The 27,351-nt window shown below is 41.3% G+C and overlaps 1 protein-coding gene across 6 annotated transcripts in view; it reads right to left on the bottom strand.

Moving 5' to 3' along the window:
• Positions 1 to 27,351, bottom strand: part of tnr (tenascin R (restrictin, janusin)) — a 180,751-nt gene that overhangs the window by 124,786 nt on the left and 28,614 nt on the right. For 3 of the 6 annotated variants that reach the window (XM_030403216.1, XM_030403210.1, XM_030403215.1), the window contains exon 2: positions 1 to 19. This exon is cut by the window's left edge and continues 33 nt beyond it. The exons of 1 other annotated variant lie outside the window; for it this stretch is intronic. The gene's annotated coding sequence lies outside the window, so the exon portion shown is untranslated. Of the gene's footprint in view, positions 20 to 24,609; positions 24,708 to 27,351 lie in introns of all 6 variants that reach the window. 2 more of the 6 variants (XM_030403212.1, XM_030403211.1) reach the window with 2 other exon arrangements.

Genomic DNA, 27,351 nt, shown 5'->3' with positions numbered 1-27,351 from the left:
TGGTCTTCTGGGGTTGGAGCTGTCAACAGAAAAGGAGAGAGGGTTTTTAGATGTTTAAAACATGCCAAGTCTTTTGTCCCAGCGTTGGTATTTTGTTTTTTTTTTGTTAGTTTTTTTTTTTAATTCATCAAATACAGGAGGAGAAAAACAGGGACACCAAATAATCAACCCGCTTTTCTTTTTTCGCTGCCAGAAACACACCGAGAGAGAATTACACAAAGCCAAAAGACATCAGACGCGAAAACATTGCATCATCTCCAGGTGCCTGTGTACTTCCTTTAACCGCTCCCTCCCTTACACACCCCCACCCTCATCTGCACCGTCCAAAAGAATATGATAATAATAATGATAAAAGGTACACAATAAAAAAGTGACAAAAGCAACAGCAACAACTGGATTGATTAAATCTTGTAATCTTGATCCTTTGCCCAATTATTCAGCCCCTGTGACTTGACTCAAAGTTCTCTTGAAGGGTTATGAAGTCTGCGTACTTTCGAGTTAAAAATCGCTGTACTGACTCAGTGTCTTTTCTTTCCAGAAGGAAATTCAGGAGCAGATATAATAAAGATGTTAAAGGACATGGATGCACCTTTAAATATATTTCGCTCTCACTCCAAAGTAACACCGTCTTGTGTCACAACACTGCGAGCACGCACTGTACACAAAGATGCGTTAATTAGCATTTATAATGGTTTTGAAGGACACTAAGAATGACTCTAATTTTACACTGAGCCTGCACTTGGTTCTTGATAGAGGCAGTGGATGCAGCCACGTGTGTGTGTGTGTGTGTGTGTGTGTGTGTGTGTGTGTGTGTGTGTGTGTGTGTGTGTGTGTCTATGCGTGTGTGTGTGTGTGTGAGTGAATTACAGGACGTGACCTTTCCTGTTGTGCAAGGCACTCGTCTTATGAGCTCCTCTCATCATCCTGATTAGGCTGCCACATTGTTCCAGCACTCCAGACTTACAATCAGTGCTTGCTCGAGTTCAAGTGTTTATTAAACACAGGTTAAAAAAACGTCTGCATCACATATGTGTGTAGGCATGTGCATAAGCACAGCTGAGGGGCTGTTACCAATCCCCCTGAGTGGTTCCAGCTGGGCCTTGGGTTGTATTGTAAAGCTCCATTGTAAAGCTCCATACTCAGATTCAGACTATGTGGCTCGTTCAGCACCTAATGCAAATGTGATAATTTCACCGGTTTGTACATTTATGGGTTCCCCTCCGTGTATTGACAAGGTAAAAGTATGTCTGGATCAAACATTTTTCTTAACTCTTATAAGAATTTCAAAACAGAGCTATAGAAACAGCACGCACAAATAATAAACAAGCTTTAACTGAATATTCACGAATGCAGAGAGAGAGGGAGATAGACTTTGTGGTGCTTTGGGAAAGTGCGATTTCAAATTGAGGCAAGAATAAACACATATTCACATCTAGGTCAGCAAGATTGGATGCATTTTAGCTTGTATTAGAAGAGTTTTTTAAAGAGAGTTTTTTTCTTTCTAAAGAAATACATGCGGGTACAAGTTGCAAAAAGAAGACCATACAGATTAAATCAGGATTACTTATATAGCAGATTTAAGTACCAACAGCGCGATTAAACGTCGCTGCCCTCGCTAATCTAAAACAGAAGAATAAAATTACTTTTAGAAATGTGACGTCTATATAGTCCAATGCTGCTTTATAACAACAAACATCTGTCACTTATTTTTACAACACCAGTAAACTGTTACGTCTAACCCTGTGGCTACATGAAACAAATATCTTCTAACTAGCTACACCTGAAGAACACTCAAAACAAGATGTTGAGCTTTTGGGGGTTTTTTTTGATTGTGTCTTGTGGTTTTTGGACCCTGAAAAAATTATGTGTGGTACAGTAGAATAAGCTTTATTAGGGATCAAAGTTACTGAGCAATGAACTCACTCATTTCTTATGTTTTGTATGTACTTTAATAATTTCCCTGTCATTGCCATCTGCCATTTCAATCTATCTTGTCCCCTATGATCAAAGGGTGCAGATGAAAGGAAACAATAAATAAATACAATAATACAATACATAATAACAGAAACACTCAAAACCAAACTGCCAGCTAGAGTGATTTCCTGTATACTGGATGTTTTATTCAACAAAATACAGAGACCTTATGCGGCATCTCTCTTTGAAAAGGACGCCTACACTTCATGTAAAAAAAATATAATTAGAAGCACGGCCCGTCTTTCCACTTGCAGAGCAGATCACCTGCACTGCTCTGATGGCCAGTGAACCAAGTCTCATTGATTACAGTGGAGGCGCAGTGTTGAGGCAGCCGCTCCATGGATGTTCAATGTAGCCATGCTGTACGATATTACGCAGCCACCCATGACTAGGGTGCAAGAAGCGTTTCAAATATTATTTAGTTATTGAAGAACAAGATAAATGGTTTCAAATAGCTCTTACTCATATGTTTAAACTTATAGATTATAGAAAACTGTGTAGAAGTTGTGCTCGTGTTTGTCTGTTCTCCGAGTGCTTTCTTATTTTGGACTAGTTGACTTATCTGGAGTTTGAAAGCGGGAGGCTATTCCAAAGCTTTGGTGTTTCCACTGTAAAGGTACCTCCACTCTTAACCATTAGTCTTCGTGGAGCTGATCAAAAATGATTTCAGATTCTGAGAATGTGAAGAAACCTTGAAATCAATCCTGCAGTTGACAGGTAGCCAGTGAAGGGATGCCGGGGCCAGTGTAATGCTGACTGTAACACTGCAGCTCTCTGCAGCAGCTGCAGGTAAGATAAAGAGGTACAGTGAGTTGCGGTGATCTCGCTTGGACGAGATTAATGCAGCGCTAACAGTTATCGTACCATTGAGAGAGGGGATGGACTGAAATTAAGCAATGTTCCTCAGATGAAAATAGCAACCTTTCACCACAGAATTGATTTGTTTGCCAAATTTCAGGGCCAAGTCAAAGATGAGCCCAAGATAATGAGCATGGGCCTTAAGGTTTGATATCAGTGGCCCCTTAGCGGCTGGCTATACTCTAACTTCTGTCTTGTTATTGTTCAGGCGAAGACAGTTTCGAGGCAGCACAGAAGGAGTTCCATATTGAGCGCATCTGATTTCCTCAACAGTATAATCTCACCAGATGATGGGTAGGCGAACATGTCCAAGAAAGAGAAATGAAAAATACTGAAAAGAAGCCAATGTTGGGGAGACAGACGCTGATTGTTGAGGAAAGACTTACAGTTTTCTGAGAGTTCATGCTGCTCTAAGGTTACCCATTGAGTGACAGCTCACATTTTAAAAGTTGACAAAGCCAAAAAAAAAACTTTACTTTGCTGAAAATTTGAATTTGTGAAAACTACAAAGGCCAACTCAGTCAGTGGGATGAAAACCACGAGATCAATCTGAAACCAGGAAGATAAATTATCAAGACAAAAATCAAACTTCTTTTTAATGGAATAAAGAATTCTATACAAGTAAAAGCGTGGGTTACATGTTAGCGGGTTACTGTTCTTGCATTAGCATATGAGTTCCTATACATATTTCATTTTATCAGACAAATGCCATCTACTCTTCTGCAGCATTCAAGATGGCAATATGCCCAACAAATATGTGAAAGCACACATCCCTTTGTTTTCTTTGGTTACAGGAGATAAAGGCTCTGAAATGACTCAGGGACACAAAGAAAATAAATAAAGGAATTTGCAGATGGTGATTATAAATAATAAAGTCCATTACAGGGAGTGAGAGAGAGACAGAGACAGAGAGAGAGAGAGGAAAGACGTGACAGTGCTGACATACATCGAGACACATCTGCTGTCGCAGCAGACAGTACCTTTGGGTGAGGGACAGTGATGTGTGTGTACGGTTGTTTGTGTGTGTGTGTGTGTGTGTGTGGTGGGGGGGGGGGGGATATTATTTCCACAGCTTTCAATTTATCACTCATTCATTTCGGGGGCATCCAACAGCTTGGTTGAGAGAGTGACGGAACAAGAGACGGAGATGAGGGAACGCGTGGGAGGTGAGACAAATCAAAGATAAGAAGAGGAGAGGATGGCTGGCGACGGGAAGTGTTCACACCTTCCAAATCCCTGAAAACAAGAACACCACAATGACCCGTCCGCAACCCGAATCACATGACGCCCCTCTCTCAGCTCCACACCGCGATTCAAAACTCTGGCACCGGGAGTGGACAGCAGCTGCTGCATGTGTCACACTTAACGCATGTACTCAGAGTGTTTGATAGCTGCCAAAATGACTGGAAAAGTATTGCTTTGCACAGACACACAGTTCAAGTCACACACGGCCTGGACTTGTTTTCCACCCAGTATGTGCTCAGACGAAGGGAAGTATGGACGGGCATTTCCTTTATTTGTAATTTGATGTAAGGCATGTCATTCTGAGAAAATGAAAGGGCTGATTATTTTACGAAGCGAGTACAATCGTTAACCCGTTAGAGGTAAGGCATTTGTTTTTACAGCTGACGTGACAGCTCAGATAAATTAGACGAAGATTGGGGTGAGTGTGAGTGCAGTAAAATGTACACCCCAAACTCTTTTTAATCTTTTTTCCCGGCAGACGAATCTAAAATCATCTAAATATTCAATCCAAGTCATTTTATCATAATAAGTCATCATCCTCTCAGGGAACACGCGGGCTTTCGCTGGACTAGTGCGAATAATAAATGTGACAAAAGTTTGGTCTTTGTGTTCAACAGGTCATTTGTTCTCATTTACATTTTCAAATTCTCATTCAAAATAAATGGGGTGTTTTACAACAACAGTTTGACTTTCTCCTGGTGAATTTTTAACTCGTCAGGGTTTGGCAATTTTAAACAATATTCACCGACAATAAAGATTATGAGTTTGGCTAAAACACCACCGTCAGGGATTCAAAAAATAAACAAAGAAGGGTACAAAGTTCAGTTTGTGACCAAGTTTGGTTTCTCAGATCTGTCCAGAGTAAACCATCCTCCCAAGCAAATCAATACAGGATCTCTGGCAATGTTACCAGTTAGTTCAGTTTTCTGTTTTCCCCCACTAGTTAACTCTCTTCTCAAAGAAATAAAAAAAAAGACCCCTGAAACATGTCCAACGCTGCCTGGGTAAACATCGCACCAGTCTTCATGCATGAAGGATAAGTGCCGGAAATGCAGCTGCAAGCTACCGGTAAACCAGCTGTGGCATTTTTTTGTGTGTGTTTTCGAAGTGTTAGTAAGTCAGCCTTTGAATTCGATGAGCAAAATTGAAAACTCATTCCGATTTATTTTCAATTTTTCGAATTGAAATCATGGGACCCCTACTCTAAATATCAATACATAAATCTTAATGAAAAAAAAATAATAATAATTAGCGAGACGAATAGCATGCCATGACTGCGTTTCAGTAGCTTTTACTTTCATTTCATTTCCCCTCTCCTTGTTAACCCAGCCCCTCGCTCTCTCACACAGCACAGCAGAAATGTCACACGATTGGAAAATATTGCACTGTGCGTATTTCCCTGGCTAGCTCCAGACCTTCTGTCAGGCGACAAACTTCTCAGCTATTTGTCCTCATTACGAAACAGCTTCCAGACTGCCCACCTTAATTCCCCCGCCCGTCCCTCCGGGGGCTCTTTTCCACCCCCAGCCTGGCATGAGTCATTTTTATGACCGCCACTTTGGCCCCCATCGGCCCAGGCCGGCTATGCTTTAAACCCAGCTAGGCGAGTAAATCTGCCAGCTTTAATTAAAATAGCTTCTTTTGTAGCGCCTTTCCTCCCTCTGTCCTCTTGTCCCCTGATGACATAATGGTGCTGGGAACTTCCCTCTGCAGCGCTGACTCAAAAGGCCTGACCCTTGGAAAAATGGAGGTGTGTAGCACTATTTTATGATGAGTTGGCAAGAAATAAGCCACATCTCATCCTATCTTCTCATCGTCTTTCTTTGACCTGGTTTCCTGAGTGAAAGGATAATTGCGAAGGTCGTGCGAGGAGGTTCCCACGATGAGAAGAGTCCACTTTTAAGGATTTAAAAATATGCAACGGAAATCAATAAGCCATAAACTTCTATAATGGTTTCATTTACACTGCGGCACTTTTTAAATTAGAATAAGCTTCTCGGCATGCGGAGTGACACAGGCGGCACAACAATGACGACCTTGCTGTCTGTCAAGGTCAGCTTTTCTCGGAGAAATAACGATTAGTGAAGCTGAAACAATGAGGCCGTTTTCCTACAATATTGTTAAGGGACTAACTTTGGTGCCATTGATTAGCTGATTTATAGCTTGCATCTGTTCTCAGGCTCGCAGTGAATCGAGAGCCGCTCATTACAGGTGAGCGGCGGAGGAGGCGAGAGGAGAGGAGAGGAGAGGAGAGGAGACTCTCAAACGTATCAGATGTATTTACTGTGTACAGAGATGTCATTGTAAGAACAGGAAGAATTACATTTAAACTGTCAACTTGATGCTGTTTTGTCATAGTGGCCCCAGTTGGAATTTCAGGTCAACTGACAGTTGAAAAGACTAGTTTGCTATTGTCTTGGTAGCCAACTAACTAGCTAGCTAGCCAACATTAAATTGATAGTCAATTTGTGCTTTCAATAATGCTCCACCCCCCTTTGATGGTATACAATGCCCTAAATTTGACTGAAATCCAGCAGCAAAGTTACTGGGATGGATCCCATTGTTAGCCTATGAAGCATCGCTCCGGTCCGGGTAATGAAGGAGTTTTTATAATTTGATGACTCGGTTGATAGCGTGAAGTTGTGAACGAATTTGAGAGCATCAATCCTTTTTTCTGTCTCCATCAGATAAATGGCAAATGGCATTGTGATAAGACCAGGACTGCGTCAGTTACACCAGAGAGAAATCACCACCGCTGAGGACGGCATCCTGGAAATATCCGGTCGCCTCTGCCATCAGTGCTAGCTGATTATGAGGGTCATAAAGGGTTGTCCCATTTCATAGGGTTAGGAGGCATTAAAAAATGAGGAGTAGGGGTAAAAGTTGTAAATGGGATTGAGCCTTTTGATTATCGGTCACATGAAAAAAGAAGTCTCACAGATCATGCATGCAGGGGGCCAGCGGGTGTACGCTTTTATGGGCGCAAAAACCCGTCGAGCAACCTACATCGGAATGAATGAAGAACACTTTTCTTTTCATACATCCAAGTCTTAAACTGGCGAAGGCATAGGACTCAAAATTCATGTCTTTTTCTGCCCTTTCCTCTCCTCTCCGGACTTTACCATGCTCCCCTGCCTCCTTCCTATTTCTCTCCTCTTCACATAAAACAGGCCCTAGCTGCACTAATACACCACCCTCCCTCTTCCTTCCTTCTTTTCTTTCCCTCTTTCTTCCTCTCCTCTCTTATCTGCACCCCTGAAGGGGTTGTCTGTCTCCTAACCAGCTGAGGCAGGGCTTCCGCTGGTCTGCGCCTGGCCCCTATTATCAGAGCATGACAAGGAGCTGCAGTGTCAACTTGTCAGACTAATAAACATCCTTTATGGTACCCGCCTGGGTGTGTTTGGAGGGGAGTCAGCCAGCCACCAAGCAGAGGACCATTGATTTCAGGGATGGTGCACAGCGCTCACACTTCCACCCGTCTATTATGCAGTGGACAGGCTGCAATTGTTTTGCCATGCAAAGTCATACTTGTGACAGTCATAGTCCTGAAGGCTTTCTATTTAGTTTGAGGCACGGTTAAAGAGAGAAAGGCCGAAAAGAGAAGGAGAACTGAAGTTGTTCCCAGCGCAGGTCAAGTATGGCAGCACTCGGGGCAGAAGTGCATTTAATCACAGGCAGCCTTTTCAGACTTTTACATAAGACTCTTTGTAACTTTTTGTTTTCCAGGTCAAGGTCAATAAGGCTTTCATTTTGCTTTTTATCCCATCCAGTCCAATTCCTTATTCTTGAGCTGGAGGGGTGAGGGGTCGCGCAGCTATTGAACGAGCCATTCAGTCTCTTACAATAGTAATCACGCTTTTTTTTTTTTTTTTTTGCTCTCCTACATCTCTTCAGCCATACTGAGTAGCTGACAACATAAACTGAGAGGGACAAAAAGATGAGCGAAAGAAGAGAAAGAGAAATGTGCAGAGAGAGAGTAGCACCTTAGGAATAACTGGATCACTAGTTCAGCACCATGGAGAGCAACATCTCCGGCCTACCAAACAGAGCTGAATTGGAGCCAGAGAGCAAAATCTAACTGTGCCTCTTTAACCTTTGTCCACTGGCATGTTATAAATATTCATAACAGGTGGGCAGGCAGATATGTCATCTTTCGCAAAGCGGGCGGAATAGACTCAAACTGAAAGTTCATTAATATCAAATACTGGTGTGGAAAATTATAAAATATTCATCTGATACTTCACATAGCAAAGGCCAGGCGTGCTGTTTTGTTATTGTCAGCTTCCAACGTTTATAATAGATGTGGAACCCTTTTGTCTTTTTACTGTTGTTGCTTTTGAAGGTAAAAAAGAAAAAAGGAAAAACTCTCAGCTAAAAGCATAATGCATTACAAGGCCAGTCGCTGACTTTACCGAATGTTCACAGGGCTTGTTTATTGATCTGCGATCAGCGACGAAAAGGTCACCTCTCAATCAGAACGACCAAAGATTGACAAATAAGTACAGTGAAGAAAGGCTATTAGGAGGAGGGTAAGCTACTTGGTATTATCAGCAGCCTATCGGGAACGGGCCGGCAGAGGTCACATTCAGTCTAATGCAGCTTTGATTGTATTTGCTGTGTTTTTGCGCTGGCTGTCTGTTACGATACAAGGCGATCAGCAATTCTGCAAAAAAAAGCATTACAGTGCTTTGTGAAGCAATGGCAGTAAGGGAGGCAAACCTGCCAACCCGTAAAACTGTCAGAGCGACCTTCAGTTACCCTCAGTATTGATGGTCCAATCATATAGAGAATATGAATTAGTACCTTCAGGGATTCCTTAAAATGGGGCATAATTCTCGGATATGTCTAAAGAAAGAGGAATAAATCACATTGTGACTTAATGGCAACGCCCAGGGAGCCGGAGAAGATGAATTTCAAAAACATGTTTTTCTCACTCCTCCCAACTGTAATGTTGTGGTCAGAATAGTGATCAGAGCATCGACTACAAACACTGAACCCATAAATGGTGAATGTGTCTCGTCTGCTTGTGGATAGACCATTTCAGAATATAAATTTTGATGTTGAATTGCTGGTCAGTATCTCAAGCATTTGTCTTGTGTATCCAGGGCCCTGCTACAAAAATTTGGGCTCCCTGGAGAGAAGCATAACAACAGCTTTACACCATATTTCATAGCTCCTTTTCAGCTCGGGGACCCCTGAATCATCCATCCACCAGCACCGCGGTGAGCCTACCAGGCCTTTATTCCACTCCTTTGTTGCTGTTTCCAAAATCTGGCAGACAAGATTAAATGAAACATGCTTGAAAAGTACCTTATTTTGCAAGTCATTTTAATCGAATAACTGACAACCCTCTGGAGTGGTTGGCCAGCTTCAATTTTCACTCATGAATTTTTGGCAAAAGTTGGTGTAGTCATAAAAAAGTTAAAAGCAACTGAGTGCAAAGTGAACAGGTTTGATAAATGACACAAAATTTAAGTCTAATCATCACTGGACAGACACAGAAGCAATATTCACATCGTTTTTCCTCTGTGGCTGACTTCAAATTGTGTCATCGCGTTCCTCTTCTTCCCCTGATATGGTTTAATGGCACATGACTGCACCCAAGTTCCTACATTTGCATAATGAATGTGCATTAATTAGCATTTTCTGTCACCGATGTCGTGAAATTTCGGTTATAATTTGCACTTGGAAATGTGGCTGCAGTTTGGTTGATTTTCTCCGGTGGAGCAAATGAGTACTTAAAAATGTAGGTATAAAAGTGAGACGGTGACAAAATCAAACTCTGAGCACATTTTCGCTAAGAAGTCCTTTTGCATCAGATTAGCTGTCCTACGCTGTATAAAAGCTTTATAAAAACACTGCCGATGGCTCTGCTCGCTCTCCCTCTTTGTCCAGCTTTCTATTCACCGTCTAGCTGTTCCCACTATAAATAGATGTCAGTGTCCATTACTGATTCTGGACTCCTAAAAGACCCTGGTATACTTTCCAAGCTCTCTGTGCCCATCAGTATCTTTGCTTTCAGACACTGGATGTACCCTGCAAAGTACACTATTTGAATATGACATTATTTTGAGTTTTTTGTTTGGAGTCATCATCAGAAATGAGTTGAAAAACTTTTTCAGCTAGTGGACATGAATGTAGAGTAATTGTATTTAATGGGGTAAAATGTGTGAAGTCTAACTTGGTGAGCAATAACAATAAAATGAAGCTGTCTTTGTCCGCAAAAGATAATGGTTAGAGATGTTACATCAGCTCAGCATACCAGAACCACATTTAAGCAGTTAAAAAAGGGCATTATTATATATTTTACACATTTTTACCACAACCATTCAATGCATTATTACCTAAGAAATGACTCAAAATGTAGAAAGACACTCATAATGTTAATAAAAGTCTTGGAAATCCGTATAGTCATCCTGCTGACAAGGGTATTTCTATAAACTAACAAGCATAGTTGTACTGTTAACCCTGAACTTTAGAAAGAGAAATTCCTCATCTCCAAATTCTTATCTGATTGGACCGCTTCTAGCCATTAGAGCAAGTATTTCATTAAGATATCTTTTATCCCGATGGCTAAATTTACACAAGCGCTAGAAGTTAAAACCCTTAAAATTGATTCTATGGTACGGAACAGTGGACTGGAGAATAGCTCAGAGATCAGTCAGAGATGCATTGGGGAACATTAACTCCAGTTTTATTGTATTTCAGAGTACTTTCTAACACAACAGAAAGAAAAACAGATGTAAACAAAGAAGTCATGGGAGATTTTGAGCTCTTATCTGTTTGGATTTTACATAATTATTTTTTGGGGGGGGGGGGGGGTGTTAGAGGGGTGATTGACGTTTCTGCCATTTATCATAGCACTGTAAAGAAACAGCGACGGATGAGCCTACATGGCGTGTTACGACTCCAAACCATTTAAATCATTTCCTGCACTGAGGGGATCTCTTAAGACTCATCTAATGAGCTTTAATTCCCTGATATAAAAGAATATATCACACCATGACAACAACGGAGTGATGTTAAAGTGCTTCAGAGAAAAAGAAAAAAGAGGGACTGGCTGAAATGAAGAATCGGCAGGCTTTTGTATGCCGCGGCGCATATTCCTCCTGTAATTGAATGATTCTGAATGTGTTGATGCATTATCTATGCTTATCAGGCACATGGACTGAATATAAATTGGTAAATAAAACACGGAAGTCCAAAACTAGGTACATGCATTACTTGGCGGGACACACATGTGGCTGCAGCGAGAAAACTGCCTGCACGCGCCTACAAATAATCATTATGTAAATGTTTTGTGTGTACAGTGAATCAGTATTTTGACAGTGTTGTCAGAGCCGGCATTTGAATGTGACAGTTTTGTAATCACAGTGACAGGAGCAGGATATTGGATTTAACTGAAATGCCTATTCAATGACATATTCATCTTTCCACTGCGGTAGGAGCCTTCCTTGCCGTGAGTGCATGAGGTGCTTGATCGCTCATCAGCTCGGAGCTGAAACACAGAATTGCTGTCAAGAAAAGCGAGATTCTGTCGTTTCTGACAGACACCGAGCAGCACAGGGGCAACTGGAGACTCATTAATGTTTAATCCCAAAAAAACTTTGTATTCCATGACTTTCTCCCAAATCCAGATGTGCTCAATATTGTTTTACTTTATTGTTTTTAACTCTCTCTCTGCCATGTAGGAGTGCTGCACTGACTGCACTGATTCACCTCAGCAAGATTTTACATCCCGGCCCTCCATCTCTGCCAGGTTTTTTCTGGATTCAAGGTCTTCAAGTAAAAGGAAAACGGCCACTTTGACTTTCAAGGCTACAGTGCGTCAACGCAGTAAAAAATGTTCATTAATACATTTAAGACTGACTATTACAACCACAGAGTAAGTTGGAAGATCTCCCCCAATAACAGTGTCTTTCATAGACTGTAATTTTTTAATTAAACGGTACAGTAAGTTTTTTCTGCTCCTTTAATTTCCTTTCTTTTACTATCTTTTTATAAGCTTGATTTAGGGGGGAAAAAGCCAACAAATTCAATGTCCCTGTACCTGCAAATGGCAACGAAAAGTACAAACAGTCAGTGGCTCTTACTTTTACTAGCATGCAGGCAATTTGTTATGTATCTGTCGGGCATATGTGTCGAGCTCTTGGTGTTCTCTTTCATAAAGGTTGAGTGACCAGTAATCTGTCATCCAGCCAGCTGCTTCAAAAAGGGTCCCAGATGGATATCCGCTTCAAATTAACAAAAGCTTGATGAATGGCTCTTTTGACATTGTTAAACTAGAGTTTCATCGATCTGAACTGTTGATTTATTGATTGACAGGATGATTAATGAGCATGCAGGGTTTATACTTTGGCCCTTGTTGAGGACAGACGACGGAAACGTTGTCCCATATCTTAATATTCTTTTAGTCATTCATAAGCAGAAATTTGCTCCTGTGTGCGTCCAGTATCACAACTGCTCTGAACGGTCCAAGTTATTAAAGCCAGAAATTGAAAGGTACTGTCGCTTGTCCTAAGTTTGTGCAATTAATCACTTAGTCAGAGAAAGTGGCAAGACGCCATTTTAATCAAAAGGCTGGATATTTCATTTGGAGCCATACGCTTCATATCCTGTGCCCTCCGACGGCCAAAAATTAGATGACCAAGTCCTGAAGCTTTTTTCCATTGACGGTGATTAAGGAAGTCTCTGTTGACACGCCAACAGCAGGTCAACTTTATGAGCAGCGCGGGCAAATACTCTGAGTGTAAACAAAACGCAGTGTCCTCAATTCACTTCCATAGAGCAGCTTCTTGCCTTCACTCATTTTACGATCTCTGGCTGATTTTTTATTTTTTTCGCTACAAGGACATCGGGGTCACAAAATTGGACCCATTTGATCCATTATGCGCGCCGTGCATGTGATATGATTCACAGGACATTATTTCAAAAGCCCCATTAAATTGCCCACACGGATGAGTCTCAAACCTCCCACCAAAAAGACAAGAGGAGAATACTGCAGGGCGACACGGATTCTGGCCACACGTGGATCCTCTGAGAGCAACGCAAGATCAATGAGAGTGCCTTTTTTTTTTTTTTTTCGAAACAGCAGGGTTGTCCTCCAGCCAGAGGAAGAAATGATCTATGTAGATCTCATTAGCCCCCTATGATGACAGACGTACGACCAAATGATTAATGGCCAGCTGGAGAAACAGGAGAATTATTGACGTGACCTTTAGGGGTGCCTCTGTTTCGGGAGAGAATGGACCGACACGTCTTCCACTGAAATGATCTACTTTGACATTTCCATCTTTTTCTCCTTTGCCTACTTCTCTCTCCCACTTTCTCCCTCTATATATCTCTCACGTGGTCTTGAAAGCGAGCCCAGGAAACCCATAACACATAATAATCGGCCGCCCTGGTCGCTTTTTTGTATTTTGGATGAATATAAAGAGAAGCTGCTCAAAGAGTTCTCCCATTCTGTGCGATAATTGATATTCTTTTTACCTTATTACTGTATTCGGTCCGTATTATTCTGTATTCATAATGTCTATAACCGTGTTGAATTCACCATTAATAAAACTGCGGCTGAATAGTCATCAGCCAATTGGATATCCTTTGTGGGGTGGGAAAAAAAGGAAAAGTCAATAACAGTAGACAGTGTCATCTCAGATGATGAGGTTTTAATGATGGGGAGCCATCCAGTCACCTTTCCACAACCCCCAGAGATAAAGGACCACCGACGGAGAGCAGGAACGCTCAAGGAATTAATTCAACATTTTGTGTGTATGGCTGTGTGTGTGCGATGAAAAGCAATGAAGTGCAGGCAGGTGACGTAGATAAGAAGACAACACAAAAAGAAAGGAGGAGAAGGAGCTGTGTGAGGAGGGGTGACACAAGAAGACGATGTGTGAGCTCTTTTTTTTTATCTTTCCAGTGGTTTTACTGTAAAGGGCACAACGCATTCAGGGAGGGACAATGAAAGAGACGAGGTGGAGTGGGAAAAGTTGAGGGAGGGAGGCGGAGGAGACGGGATGGAAAATGACATGCATGGAGGGGAGGAAAGAGACAGATGGCAGATAGAGGGCCAAAAGACCGGCATAGATGAAGATGAGGAAATGGCAAGCGGCATTAATGAAGGAGGAGTGGAGGGTGGGAATGTTCACCGATCGGCGCCGTTACAGGGCCCTCACGATTAATTGGTTTGAACGAGCACAGATGTTTGCATTCCGCCTTGGGCCCATGCTTACCTCCCCACTTTCTGTGCCTCCTCTGGCGGTCCAGATCATAATCGATCGAGGGAGCTGCTGTCAGATTCATCCAGCTCGCTCTGAGCATCCTGACCTGGCAACCTCAAGTGGATGGACTCGAGAGTGCCAGGGTCAACGATCTGTTTTTCTCCACGGGAGGTGCATTAAGTATTCGTAACACGTCAAAACATATAAATAAACAAGCAGAAACAAACATTCTCTGTTTTTTATGAATGCAAATGTCTGTCCTCCTTTGAATTTTTTTTTTATATTTTTCCACATTTCATGCCCTGTGTTTTGCATTTCTGTGCACACACAATACGTGTGCAATCAGAAAAACTAACCCTCTAAACAAGTCTGAAGCTTTGTCTTCATTAATAGTTAGCCATATCTGCTTACAACAGCTCTCATGCATAGCCTTTGATCATGCAGCACTACTTAACAAGTGAGGAAATGTCAAGGTTACAGGGAAAAGGTCTTGGACAAGAACATTACAAGAGCAGCATATCAAGGGTTTGGACCACATTTTGCTCCACCTCTTGGCACGACCGTTTTTTAAAAATTAATAAACCAGTAAAAGAAAGGTAAGCATTAATTAAAGAACAATGTCCACACTGCAGCAGGAACATCGTCCAGAATCTAAACCAGCCATAGAGAATAATAACAAATTGACTAAACTGCTAAAGATTGTTAACTACAATTGTTGGGTCGCTGAATGTTGATAACAGCTACTCGCTCAGACCTGCTCAGAATACCAAGATGATTTTTCTGTTTTAAATGCTGATTTAATAGGTGCATGATAAGACTGTGGATGAACTGATTCTGCCATCAAACAGTACATGATTTAACCAACAACATGGACTAATAATAATAATAATAGAGCAATTTGAAATCACTTTTCTTTTTTAAATCCAATACACAATGTGCAAGCAAACTCATCAATCTGTCCCATAAAAGAACCAAACGAGCAATGTTTTAGACCATTAACTTCAAATTGAGTATCCTTAACATTGTTGTTAACAATTTTTCCAAAGCTGAAGCTTGTACATTGATTCCCCATGTTCCAGGCAGCCAATGGTTTTATTTTATGTTCGGTAAAATAACTCGACTTAAATACATTTTACAGAACATACAGCTCAGCTGCGAGCAAGGACACGTCTTGAAACTCTCCAAAGTGAAACATTCAAGGACATCCAGAAAACTGGACAGCTTTTAGAAAGCACTGTACAACCAATACATTTTTGAAAACTCCAGCCCAAGGAATTAACTGAGGCTATAACGTGAATCTGGTTTACGCTTGTGTTGGAAATGAGATGGTGAGCAGATGATTCTCAGTCAACTTGCTTGATTTGCCTTATAAATTCAAAAATAACCATATAGGCACATAAAAGACAAAGGAAATCTGGGACTTGAGTTAATCATGGAATTCTCATGTGACCAGCTATTTTCACATGTGAGCTGAAATCCGAACATGTGATCTACAGACATTCATATGTGATTTTGCGCTTGATGTTTACAATTTTCAACAAAACATGGCACATGAAAACACATGACATTTTCAGGCTTTTTTCACATGCTATTTTCTATTTTTACATGCGAACAAAAGGTTCGAACATGTGAAAATACAATAGCATCACATATGAACTGGACATTTTTTCATAAGTGATTTTTTTCTGTTCATATGTGATTGGCTTTTTTAAGAAATGCTCGTTTGAATCTCCTCATGTCTAAACAAAGGCTGCATCAAAAAGAGATAGATACACACCGGAGTCTTTTCTGTGAATAATACATCAATACTCTCAAGGCGATCTTTCAGAATAAAAAATAAAGCTTACAAAGACGGGCATTTATCATATTGTGCTCTGCCAAGATTTATTGTGATTTATTATAAGGCCATAAACTTTATTTGAAGTGTGTTTTTATTAAGCTTTTCTCATGTCCAGTCTCCCAGCGGCCATCGTCTTTATTGACAAGCGATAGAGGAGTGATATGTCTCACCCTTCAATATAATGGGAGGCCTGGGGCCCACCGGTGTGCTCTGCCGGCTCGGACAAGCATCATAATATTTCTGGTGTCATGAAATTGAGTGTGGGTCCCGGCTGTATCATACCAACATGTCAGTCTTTCCATCCATCTTTTCTCTCTCTCTCTTTCATTCACCATTAACTAGAGATACCACTGGAGCAACACTACAACAAAGCATCGAGGGTTTGGTTTCATTCACTCAGGCCTGAAGAGTGCAGCTTGATGCAGCGAGGGCTTTCATTTTCGAAATGGCTCTGAGAGCAAGTGTTACTGTAGATGCGCTGTCAGGCCTTTGAAAAAGGCTGAGATAAATTCACTCATGCTGGTTAGTGTTTCGCTCCTGGTTGTCTTTAATCAAAGCTGGTTGTTATGGTTATTTTTTTCATATTTCTTTTATCTCTCTGTTTACATTTGTCATGACTCACCAGCAGCACAGTGCCTCGGGAGGTTAAGGGCTTCAAGAGAGAAGATTCCGATCTTTTGCTGATGACAGGTGCCCGACGAAAAAATAAAGTCTTTTCAGGTGAGAAGTGCAACAGAAAGATCCCTCCTCCACAAAATCCAATAACCAGGGAAAGAAATGCGAGACGAGACAACAAAAACAGGGCAGCTCTGTGGATGCCTCCAGATGAACAAGCCTCCACATCCAAAAAGAATCACTCGACTAAAGAGGTGCCTCATGAAACATGTCCATCTCAGAATTTCATGGTGAGCAAAGGTAAGATGAGCTGCAACAAAATATTATTTAAATATTTAAAAATTCAAGCAGAGAAAAAGGGAATTAGTTCTATATTTAGATTTTGCACTAACAGAAAGAAACTTCCTCTCATAAGTCTAGTTGGTTTGGATGGATGATGTATTCCAGGTATGAGCTATTGATTTGTGCACAACTGGTTGACTTGAAAGTGAAAAGTGGTACAAACTATGTTCCTTATCTTCATCAGTACTTCTGAGAGGATTCATGGCAAAGTGTTGTATTTACAAAGAAGACAGTCACATGGCTGGAATGCCTAAGCCAAACCTTGAAAACAACTAAGTTAATCAATAGAGAGAAACTCATCTACTGCATTTCCTGGGTGACACTGGCTAAACAATGATGTAAAACAGTAGCATCACGAAATGTTTGGTTTTACTCCACACCACTCGGATATGGTTGTAGGGAGGCTTTTAGTAAACAGACAACAGATAACAAACCAGTGCCATTATGTGAATAAATCCGCTCATGCCCATTCGGTGAATACTTGCTCTAACAAACCCCCGATAAAGAAGTGGACAATGGGTGGAAGGAGCTGATAAATGGCTCATCTTGGTCCCCTGTAAGGTCACAGCTCTTATTATTTACAACACTGGATCTCGTCATGGCTGGCTGACGCTGACCTTGCGAGGACCCCATGTCCCTCCGCCTGTCTATACTTTACCTGTGGGTGTAGGTCTTCATTTTCTCCATACATTTTCGTACTGTAGATTCGCAACACACATCTCAATGTTGTCATCTTTGCTTGCACACATGTACAAGCACCATGCAATAGCTCTCCGGCGACTGAAGTGACCTTGGTCTAGATTAACAACGGTCCTGGAGGAACAGACCTCATTTATAAATCCTCTGAGAGATCGGCAGTGTATTTTTGTTATTCTCGATGAGCATATACTAGTATACTACACTGCAATATTGTACTCCACAAAAACACTATTCACATAACACACAAAAGAAGAAGAAGATAATTGCTTTAGGAGAAATGGTAACAGTAGTTGGGTTCAAGGGCAAATCCAAAGTCAGATATTTAGGGGGAGCAACAGGAGGGAGCTGGTGGCGTGGATGTGCAGCACTTTTACAAACTTATCAAACGATAATAAATGGAGAATGAATCTGTTGACATGGTTAATAAAAAGAGGATTCTAACATATTTTCTGTATATATGAGGTAACAGATTGGTATTTACATCAGTAATGGGGTGGACACACAACCCCTGCAATGAAAGCATGGTTACGCCTGCGGTTAAATCTGTTTAATTGGACAAATTCCTCATTTCAAACAACTCTGGAGCCTTTAAAAACGTCCACATGTGTTCAGCGATATTATCAACAAAGAAAGCGTATCCCTTAATGATGTACAAATGAGGCTGCGCGTGCTGTGCAGTTATTAGACTGTTGCTCTCAACACACCACACAAGTTTCATAAGTGATTATTGGTTTTGAAGAGAATTTTCCCCTAAAGTTTAATAGGTAGCATTTGTTCCCAACACACACACACACACACACACACACACACACACTTTCAGGTATATTCTGCATTGTATTTTGCATGTTGAGCGACTTGGGTGTAAGAGTTTGTTTCCAATAAAAGATCTTTCTTTACAACATTATATGTAATGAAGAAAAGGTGTAAAGAACTAAGTGTGAACATTTTAGAAGACGAATGATTGCGTATATTGAGAACTCATCAATCTACGCGAACACTGTTAGAAGATTGTGATTATTACACCCAAAAAGAAGAGCGAATGCTACAGCACAATCATGGTTGGAGACAACAATTGTTGACCTTTTTGCATTGTCAAAATTCTGGGCTACTTTGGTCTTTTTTCAGAAGATACTGTGTCAAGAGAAAACAGATATTTGCTGAAAGTCTTTTTGGCAGCTTGAAAGAAGCCCATTACAAAGAGATGTTATGAGGCAGAAGCACTGATGCAAGATGAATGACTGAAAATGATGAATGAAATGTATGTAGGACATTAAAATTGAAGAAATGGACCATGTTTGCGTGTCAACAAAAAGATGAGAGATGGAACCACTAAATATGCCACAGCAGGTTCTGTCGAGGCAATTCAGACATTTTCACATGTTTTTGCTTTTCAGTTTTTTTGGGGGTTTTTTGCAGTTATGGAATTCTCTGTTACGGAAAATCAATGAAAAGTATTTTTCTTTCCCAATCACCTTATATTTGGATAAAGGTTCAAAATATGTCCTGTGGAAACAGTAAGTAGTTGGGAGGTCAAATGAAGGATAAAGAACATGGCATTTATACTGTAATATTCCCAGAATGTCAGCAACCTCATAAACAAGGAAGTGGTACTGTATGTTATATATCAGTGTATCAACAGCTCGTAAATAACCGAGAGACTTGTAGGTAGTTGCAGTAAAGTCATCAAATGACATCAGAGGACAGGCTTCCTGCAAAGATGAAAACGTGCATCAATCCTTGTAGTATAAAAACACAGCTATTTAAAACAATGTTCACTTGAAGTAAAACACCTCGGACGCTTGCCTTTCAATCACGTCACACTTATATTTTTTCCATTACGTCTCATTCAGGACCAGTAATGGTAGTAATATGGGCCCTGGCTAGATTACTTCGGCTAGTTCATGAACACAAGGTATCAATCATTCACGCCGTCCCTTTTTTTTTTTTATCTACTGCCGCTGACTGCCGCTGATGATTCATGATAATTTTGGGATTTGTCTAACGATACTGCTGAGACAAGCAATCTCAGCAGACTGATGCTGCACCCTGTCATTATCTACAAGGCCACCACAGTTCAGTTCGGCTGAATCTTCAATGTCAAAACCCGAGGTGCTGTTTTGATTTGGGACAAAACATGTCCTAGGTGAGTTATGTCCTGCCGAGGCCGCCTTTGGATTTATGGGTCGCATCCAGCTGCGTGCAACGCTGAAAAATGGCAAATCAGCATATAAATGACTGCGTTATTGAGAGTGCTAAGAAAAACATCAACCCGCAAGTCCATTATATTAATTGGAATCGCCCTCACTATGGCAGGCAATGGCTCCAGTCGGACTCGGGTCGTGTGGTGATAAATGAAAGGTTGGAGTATGAATATAGCCTTGGCCAGTGATATACCAGAACATGTGAACAACTGCTCCCTTTTGTTTATACTGACCTTGTAATTAATCAGAGGAAGGCAGGGATGGAGAAAAATGTATAGGAGTCAGGGGGGAGGAGGTGGGTGAAGTGATGGAGAGGGATTTAAACCCCCTAAGAACAGACTACACAGTGAAATCCTGAGTAAACACCGACATAGTCCGCAGTGCTTCCGAAATGATGTTGATAGAGAGATGAAATATCACAGGGATCAAGGGTTTATCACTTTAAACTGGGGATGCTATGAGACAAGGGAATCTCGCTTGTATTTGTTTGTTCCCACAGATGAGTAACTGTGTTTTTCAAGCTTAGCGCTGAAGACGGTGGTGTCAGGCTCTGGGATGCTGCTGAGCATTAGCTGAATTTTTTAAGGTTCTCTAGAAAGAAAAATTGTCACCTCACCTGTTTTCAAAGTAACAATCTCAAGGATTTTCATTTCAAGACTAGTCTGTTGCATCACTTCCTATTCCCACATGAGGCAACGCAATGGTGTTTAAGTGTACTGCCCACTGATGAAAGCCCTTGCATTTGCTTTATTACTGGGGAAAAATCGTGCTTATCGTGCGGATTGGAGGACCTTTCTCATAACGGTTACAATAATAAGCCTTTGTGATCGAGAGACCTCGAGGACAGAGAGTTCTGAGTGAACCTTACTGTACTGTGACAAAATTATCCCAAATCAAATGTCCAACAAGTGAAAAGATTTGCCTGTCAGCCAAGCTAAAGCTTGCTCCGGTCATAGTTAGGCTACTACAGCCATCAGAAGGATCTGTCAATTGAATGTATCCATCTCTTATATTTGTGAACTTGCTGAAACAACTGATGATATAATTTTCCCCTTAGAGAACTTGCTCCTTGACTAACAACAATAACATGATTAATTGATTAGTGGATCTACAGAAAAGGCTGTTTGTTTTCAAGCTTCTCAAGGGATAGAAGTTTATGTTATTCTTCATCTTATGAGATCTCATTGGGCTCTAATAGCAATTCTCCTCTGTTTTCCCAACATTTATACACCAAACATACATTTCATCAATTCCGAATATCATTTGGACCCCTCTCAAATCAGGTCCTCGGTAAGTTGTCGGGTACTAACATGGATGAACCTGTGAGACATCTACAGTGATACATACTCCCTGATATTCCCTCCTCATTCATTAAAATCATTCAACTATTTGCTTCTTTGTATCTCTGCAAAGAAATGCTGCTCGAGGGTATCGCATCCATTTTTATCAGTTCATACTTGTCGCACCTCCAGACCTGCTGCTAAGATATATAAAGGGAGAGTCTTCTGTAATTGCATGACTTCACTCTGAACACTATCTGAAAATATTATGAGAAAGCTCCAGCAAAGAGTCGCCTAAGGGAAACCCCAGCTCATTATTTAAGATGCCCAATTAGATACATTTGTGTGACCCAGAAACATATGGATTCACACAGAATTTAGCCTTGCACACTGCAGACCGCAATATTCAGGATTGTGAATAAAATAAACATTGAAATGAGCTCATGATGTATGCAACACGAACCCTGAGGCTTGTTTTCTTTTTTGAATCTCCCATCACAAAATTCATTAACTAACAAGGTTAAGCATTAAAACGTAGCTGTTGACAATTTGCATATGAAGTAATTTGATTTACTTTACTTATTATGAAAATTAATGGGATGTTACCCTGCGACCTCAAGAACCGCAGTGTGCCTTGTGAAAACAAACAAATGGAGAATAAAAAAAGACAAGAATTGAAAATACGGGCTAACTTACTACCGCTGGCTTTTTAGCTGCTCTTAATCGATGCCTCCCATTATTCACAAGGGCACCGTACAGAGGGACAGACACAGGTTTATTTAGCAACTAAAGGAGATTTATTTGGGGTCCACAGGAAACTGAAATACGACACAGCTTTTATAGCGGACCCATAATTCAGCCATGAGAAAATACATTTATGCGCAATCTGATGCATTACAGGAATTTATAATCAGTTGCACAACACTGGCAACTGATAAATATGTGGCTCTCTGAGTGCTACAGTGTGTATTTCAACGCAGAGATTTGATAAACAGTATAAACGTCATTAGGTTGAGTTATCGGGCCGGGCAGCAAAGCAAAATGTCGTCCGCTGATTGACTTTACGAAGTGCATTTGATAAAGAAAACTCTCTTCTATGTGACATACAGTAGCATTTCCTCACTGAGCGAATCATCATATATTTCCTCTATTTAAGCCTCTCTTCTTCACTGCATTTAGAGTACATCCCCCTCTGCCATGCAGAATTCAAAAGGTTCTGCATTTGTATAACAGATAATTTAATATATCTATCATCATTTTCAGTCCCTTAACAATACAATAGAAAATATTTTTATTCGAACTTATGCTATATTACCTTAGCTATATCCATGGAACCAAATCTATTCTAATAATACAACAAATACCATTAGAAAAACTAATACAAGGCTTTGATTTGTACGGTATAGCACTCTGTACCTTACAGTCGGCTTTACACTCAAACGATGAAAAAGCAGAGTTTGGATATTCTCTGGACAGAAAATCCTTTTTCATTCAACAAACCACAACAATAACAAACACGCTCGTCCTGAGGGTCAAAAGTTTTCTAATATGGTGAACTATTTAAAAACTTCATATATCGACAAACTGTCAAGGAACCACTGCTATCAGGCAATTTACAATTCACTGGCTCGGTGAGTTGAAGCCCGACATCTCAAAGAGTCTCGGTCAAAATTAGCCTCAACTGTGCAGCTGAGTTTGTTTCAGTAACTTCTGCAGCTTTGCCTTCCAAAGAAAATCTTGGATTTCGTTATTGAAACTTAATGAGTGCATGCTTTTATTCAGCATTTGTGGCCCCTCGCGAGTTTTAAAAGCCTTAACCACCTGAATGTGCTTCTGCAGGTATTCACATTTATTAGACTACCGCTTTCCTTGAATAAGCAGAATTCATCCTGAGGGATAGTTCTTACGTGTGCGCATGTGCCAATTCTTTTGTGTGTGTGTCTATATCCAGGCACCTATGATAGTCTATGTGTGTGTGTCTGTGTGCATGTTTGCCCATGTGATGTCCACTCCAGCCAGCCAGAGTAATGGAGCAGCCCCATCTGGACCTAACACATGGGCCAGACTGTTCGACGTGTCAGGGGATGAATGTGCTCCTGAGACTGAGTCCTTGCTTGTGTGCGGGTGTGCGTGTGTGTGTGTGTGTGTGTGTGTGTGTGTGTGTGTGTGTGTGTGTGTGTGTGTGTGTGCGTGCGCGTGTGTTTGAACTAGAGACAGAGGCTCTGAGTGGTCAGCCAGGACGAGAGGCTGAAAACCTGCACCTGTTACTGCTTCCAAGATAGTCCGAAGAGAGCGAGAGATTGGAGAGAATGAGTAGCGATACAGTAGAGAGCAAAGAGGTGGTGGGAGAGATAAAAAGGGAAAAAGGTGGAGACAGCAAAATGAAAAGATGGAGAAAGAAAGAAGGATGGCAGTGTTAGCGGGGTTTGTTTGCCTGTCTGTGTACTTGCCTGTATCTCTCTGTTGTGTGCTTTGTGGATCACAACAACATGATCAAGGCCTAACTTTATTATGGTGGCAGCTTTTGGCTACAGTTGAAAAGACTGATCAATTTGGCTTCTCCCTTCGACGTGGCCCTGCCATGCTGCCCATGACTCCGCAAAACATTCAGCTGCTTGGCAGCACAGAAGGGGCTGGCGGGCACCGAAAGAAACGAATTGTAGCTCTGCAAAATGAGGACTCCAGCCCAATGAATGAGCTCATTTTCTGCCCCCTTGCACCGTCTCATCTGCATTGGCACAATGCGGCGCTGTGATGTATACTCCAACACCGAGATATCCAACTTTTCAGCAAAAATTATGACCAATTCCCTTTGTAATATTCATAAATTCATAGAATAGAGCCCATAAAGCAGGAGGAGGACCAAATAATCACGACTGCTCCGATTATGATTTAAATGTAAATGTCTCTCCACAGCATAAGTTACCCTCTGCATTTTTGGGGAGTGTGGACTCATTTGAGGATGCTGAGCTCATAAAACGTGGATGGATCGAGAACATCCAGCTCATTTTTCATATCAGGAGTACAGCCGCTGACTAAAATAGCCAGGTGGCACCACCAGTTTAATAGACTTTACAGCCATTAAAAAGGAGCTTCTTGTTAAATGTTGCTTGCACATAAGAGTGATTGACTCTGCTGCTCCAAAGGGCCTTTCCAACGCCAAACAGACACACTTTATCACCTGCAACAAACCCCGGCTAAACCCAGAGCCACAAGGCTCCAGGCTGAAGATTTGCTCTCCTTTCCCTTTTGCTAAAAGCTAATCGCCTCCTCACAAACACTCATGGCTGCGCACTCACAGATACACGCATACTTAAACATACACATGCACACACTTACTTTTTTTTTCTCTTTTTTTTGGCTCCAGTCCTCACATCGAACACCCCCCTCAGGCAGACTGACAAAATGGAGCTGCTCAGGTGGAATGATTTACCTGTTGAGCGGGAGGATACGGTTTTGAGTGCCACAATTTTTCACCGGGGGCTGACACCATCTCCCAAAAAGTCATAAAGAGACAGTGCAGCATCCAGATAGAAAGCATAGCTCATTTATATGACTGTGTCCAGACCAACTTTACAATGTTTTTTTTAACATTGTGTGAAGGAAATGTCTGCCATAAATACACGGATAATTCAAGCATAACATAGTCACAAGCCAGGTTTGAATACAAAGCACTTAACACTTACATGTCCTAAATATCTGCTGTCTTTGTACCTTAGTGGTGCTCAGTCACAGTTGTTTAACTTTACTTTTGCCCTAACCAAAGTTAGCCTTATCACCTTGGATGCCAGGATGCAGATCCAGCCCTCAACACATCTGAAACATGCAATTTTCATTGGCGATCAGTGGAGGCAAAAATCAGAAAGGGCACCAAGTGCATGCGGTGCGCCACCCGTGGGCAGAAAGCTGTGATGCGTTTGTGGTAAAACAGTGCCAAACCCTGAGTAAGATTAAAATTGTTTTCATTGTGTGACTCAGACTTTAATAACTAAACCTCTGTAATAAAAAAGACACGGGCCATTTGACCAGATTTTAGGCTTACACAGGGACCAGCTGAGCATCTTGCATCTATTTCAGCCTTAATGGGCAATAGTGCAGGAAGGGCACCCTAACCCAAGAGGGCATTAAATCACATTTTCTCTGTTAGATGGGCACCAAGGAGGGCACATCATAAGGTTTCACCTACCATAGAGTCAGGGAATCAGAATAGTACTTTCGATTTTCCAAACTATTTTCTTTGATGTTCCCTTGGAAGAGCTTTACAACTTGGTGTTATTTAAAGTAAAGATAATAACATTTAACAAATATTGAATACTAAGTTTCAAATAATAAACTGCATGTTAATATTTACGCAACTTAACACAACAAACAAAATAATCTAATGATAATTTCTATTTTTCTCCTAAGTATTAATTTGCATAGTTCTTTATTTATAAAGCAAAGACGTGTAAAAAAAAAAATTACCCAAAACACAACATTTTACACATTCTGGGTCTTTGGGTTATTTCTTTTCATTTATATTGAGGCGCTATCGCCAAACAGTAGCTAATAGACTTAATTTCTGCTGGAGAAATTAAAGCATTCACACAGTTACGTATGGTTAGTATTTAATCTCAAAGCAAACAAAAGGCAATAAGTCATGCTCCAATTAAATTACAACCCTGCACACACAAGAAGGAATTATAATGAGCCTCCAGCACTTTGAGCACATTATGCTTAAATCCTGGATTCTTTACAATTGAGTATGCAGATGAGTATCCAAGGTCTACCCACAAATACAAAACCTAAACAACAGATTGCCTGAGTTTATATCCAAACGCAAAGGTGCAGTTTTTTCTTTAATGTTTTCCTTTTGCTGTAGCTTGCAATGACTTTCTGCATCAACAACAGGCTGGTTCCTGACTGCGGTCTCGTCTGCTCAACTGTATTCAACTCTGGTGTCTCTCACTGGGCTTCAACCTCTCCACTTAACCCTCCCCTTGTGCTCTAGTGTTTGACCACTGGGGCAGCCTAAATTTTCTCTCCTTTGACCCCGCGGTGACATCAACCAGCAGGTGGTGGGGTCTCAGCCCCAGCCTGAGAAAAGACAGGAAGACACAGACAGAGAGAGAAAGAGATAGAGATAGAGATAGAGGGAGAGAGAGAAAGAGAGAGAGCTCTGGGCGCACTGTCGGTGTCACAGAGCTGAGCTGTAGGAAAGGGCCAGTTGGACTTGCTGAGATGACTTGGCAGTGTCTGATTTGTTACATGATTTGGCCACCATGGCTGCAACAGAGCCTCAGTTAAATTCATGTGTTTTTTTGTTTTTTTTTAATCCTCTTCCCCGCATGGCATCGAGTTCAGAGAGTGTTTTTTTTCAAAAAGTTCATGTATGCTGCTGTGGCTCCACTGGAAATCCAACTCAAAAACTACAATGATATTAGGCTGCGTGTTCTGAGCGGCTGTTCGGAAAGAACGTGAAAGCAAAGAAGCGCGTACGATTGCAGTCAGTAGAAAAGACACAGATAGGTTTAAACGGACATGAACTGGCCCAGGGCAGAGCCACATCCACGCAAGCTGACAAGGTGTCGGCTTGAGAAAAAGATCCGTGCTTGGCTTTAGGCTTCCTGAATCCACTTCATAAACAGACAAGACACATACACACACGCGCACACACTGGTGGTGTTAGCTTTCTTTAATGCTAATGTCTGGACAGTCTGTTTGTTAACAAAGTACACGAACAGTCGGAGCGGTCCAATTTTTACGCACATGACATGAGCCAAAGAAATAATTTCAAACGCCTCACAGTATCTCACCTCAAACTGTGCAGTAATGCCTTGCTTTTGAGGGTACGACAGCAGAGAGGAACACACATCCCCTTTAATCTCTCGCAAAGAGCAGTAGCTTGTGCGTTTGTTTGAGTCCTGAGCATGACAACGCCAGTGGTTCAGATTGTGAAAGAACAAATGACCTCACCGGTGGACGTTCCAGTCACTCACACTTTAACTCACGCAAACACACACACACACACACACACACACACAATTTTCAACCTCCAGTGCCCTTCATCTTGGGGCTGACACCTGTTCCCATGGCAA

The sequence above is a fragment of the Sparus aurata genome, chromosome 21 (assembly GCF_900880675.1).
Source record: "Sparus aurata chromosome 21, fSpaAur1.1, whole genome shotgun sequence".
Lineage (NCBI taxonomy): Eukaryota > Metazoa > Chordata > Actinopteri > Spariformes > Sparidae > Sparus > Sparus aurata.
Note: the sequence above shows the minus strand (reverse complement) of the source record. Positions and strands in the feature narration are given on the sequence as shown.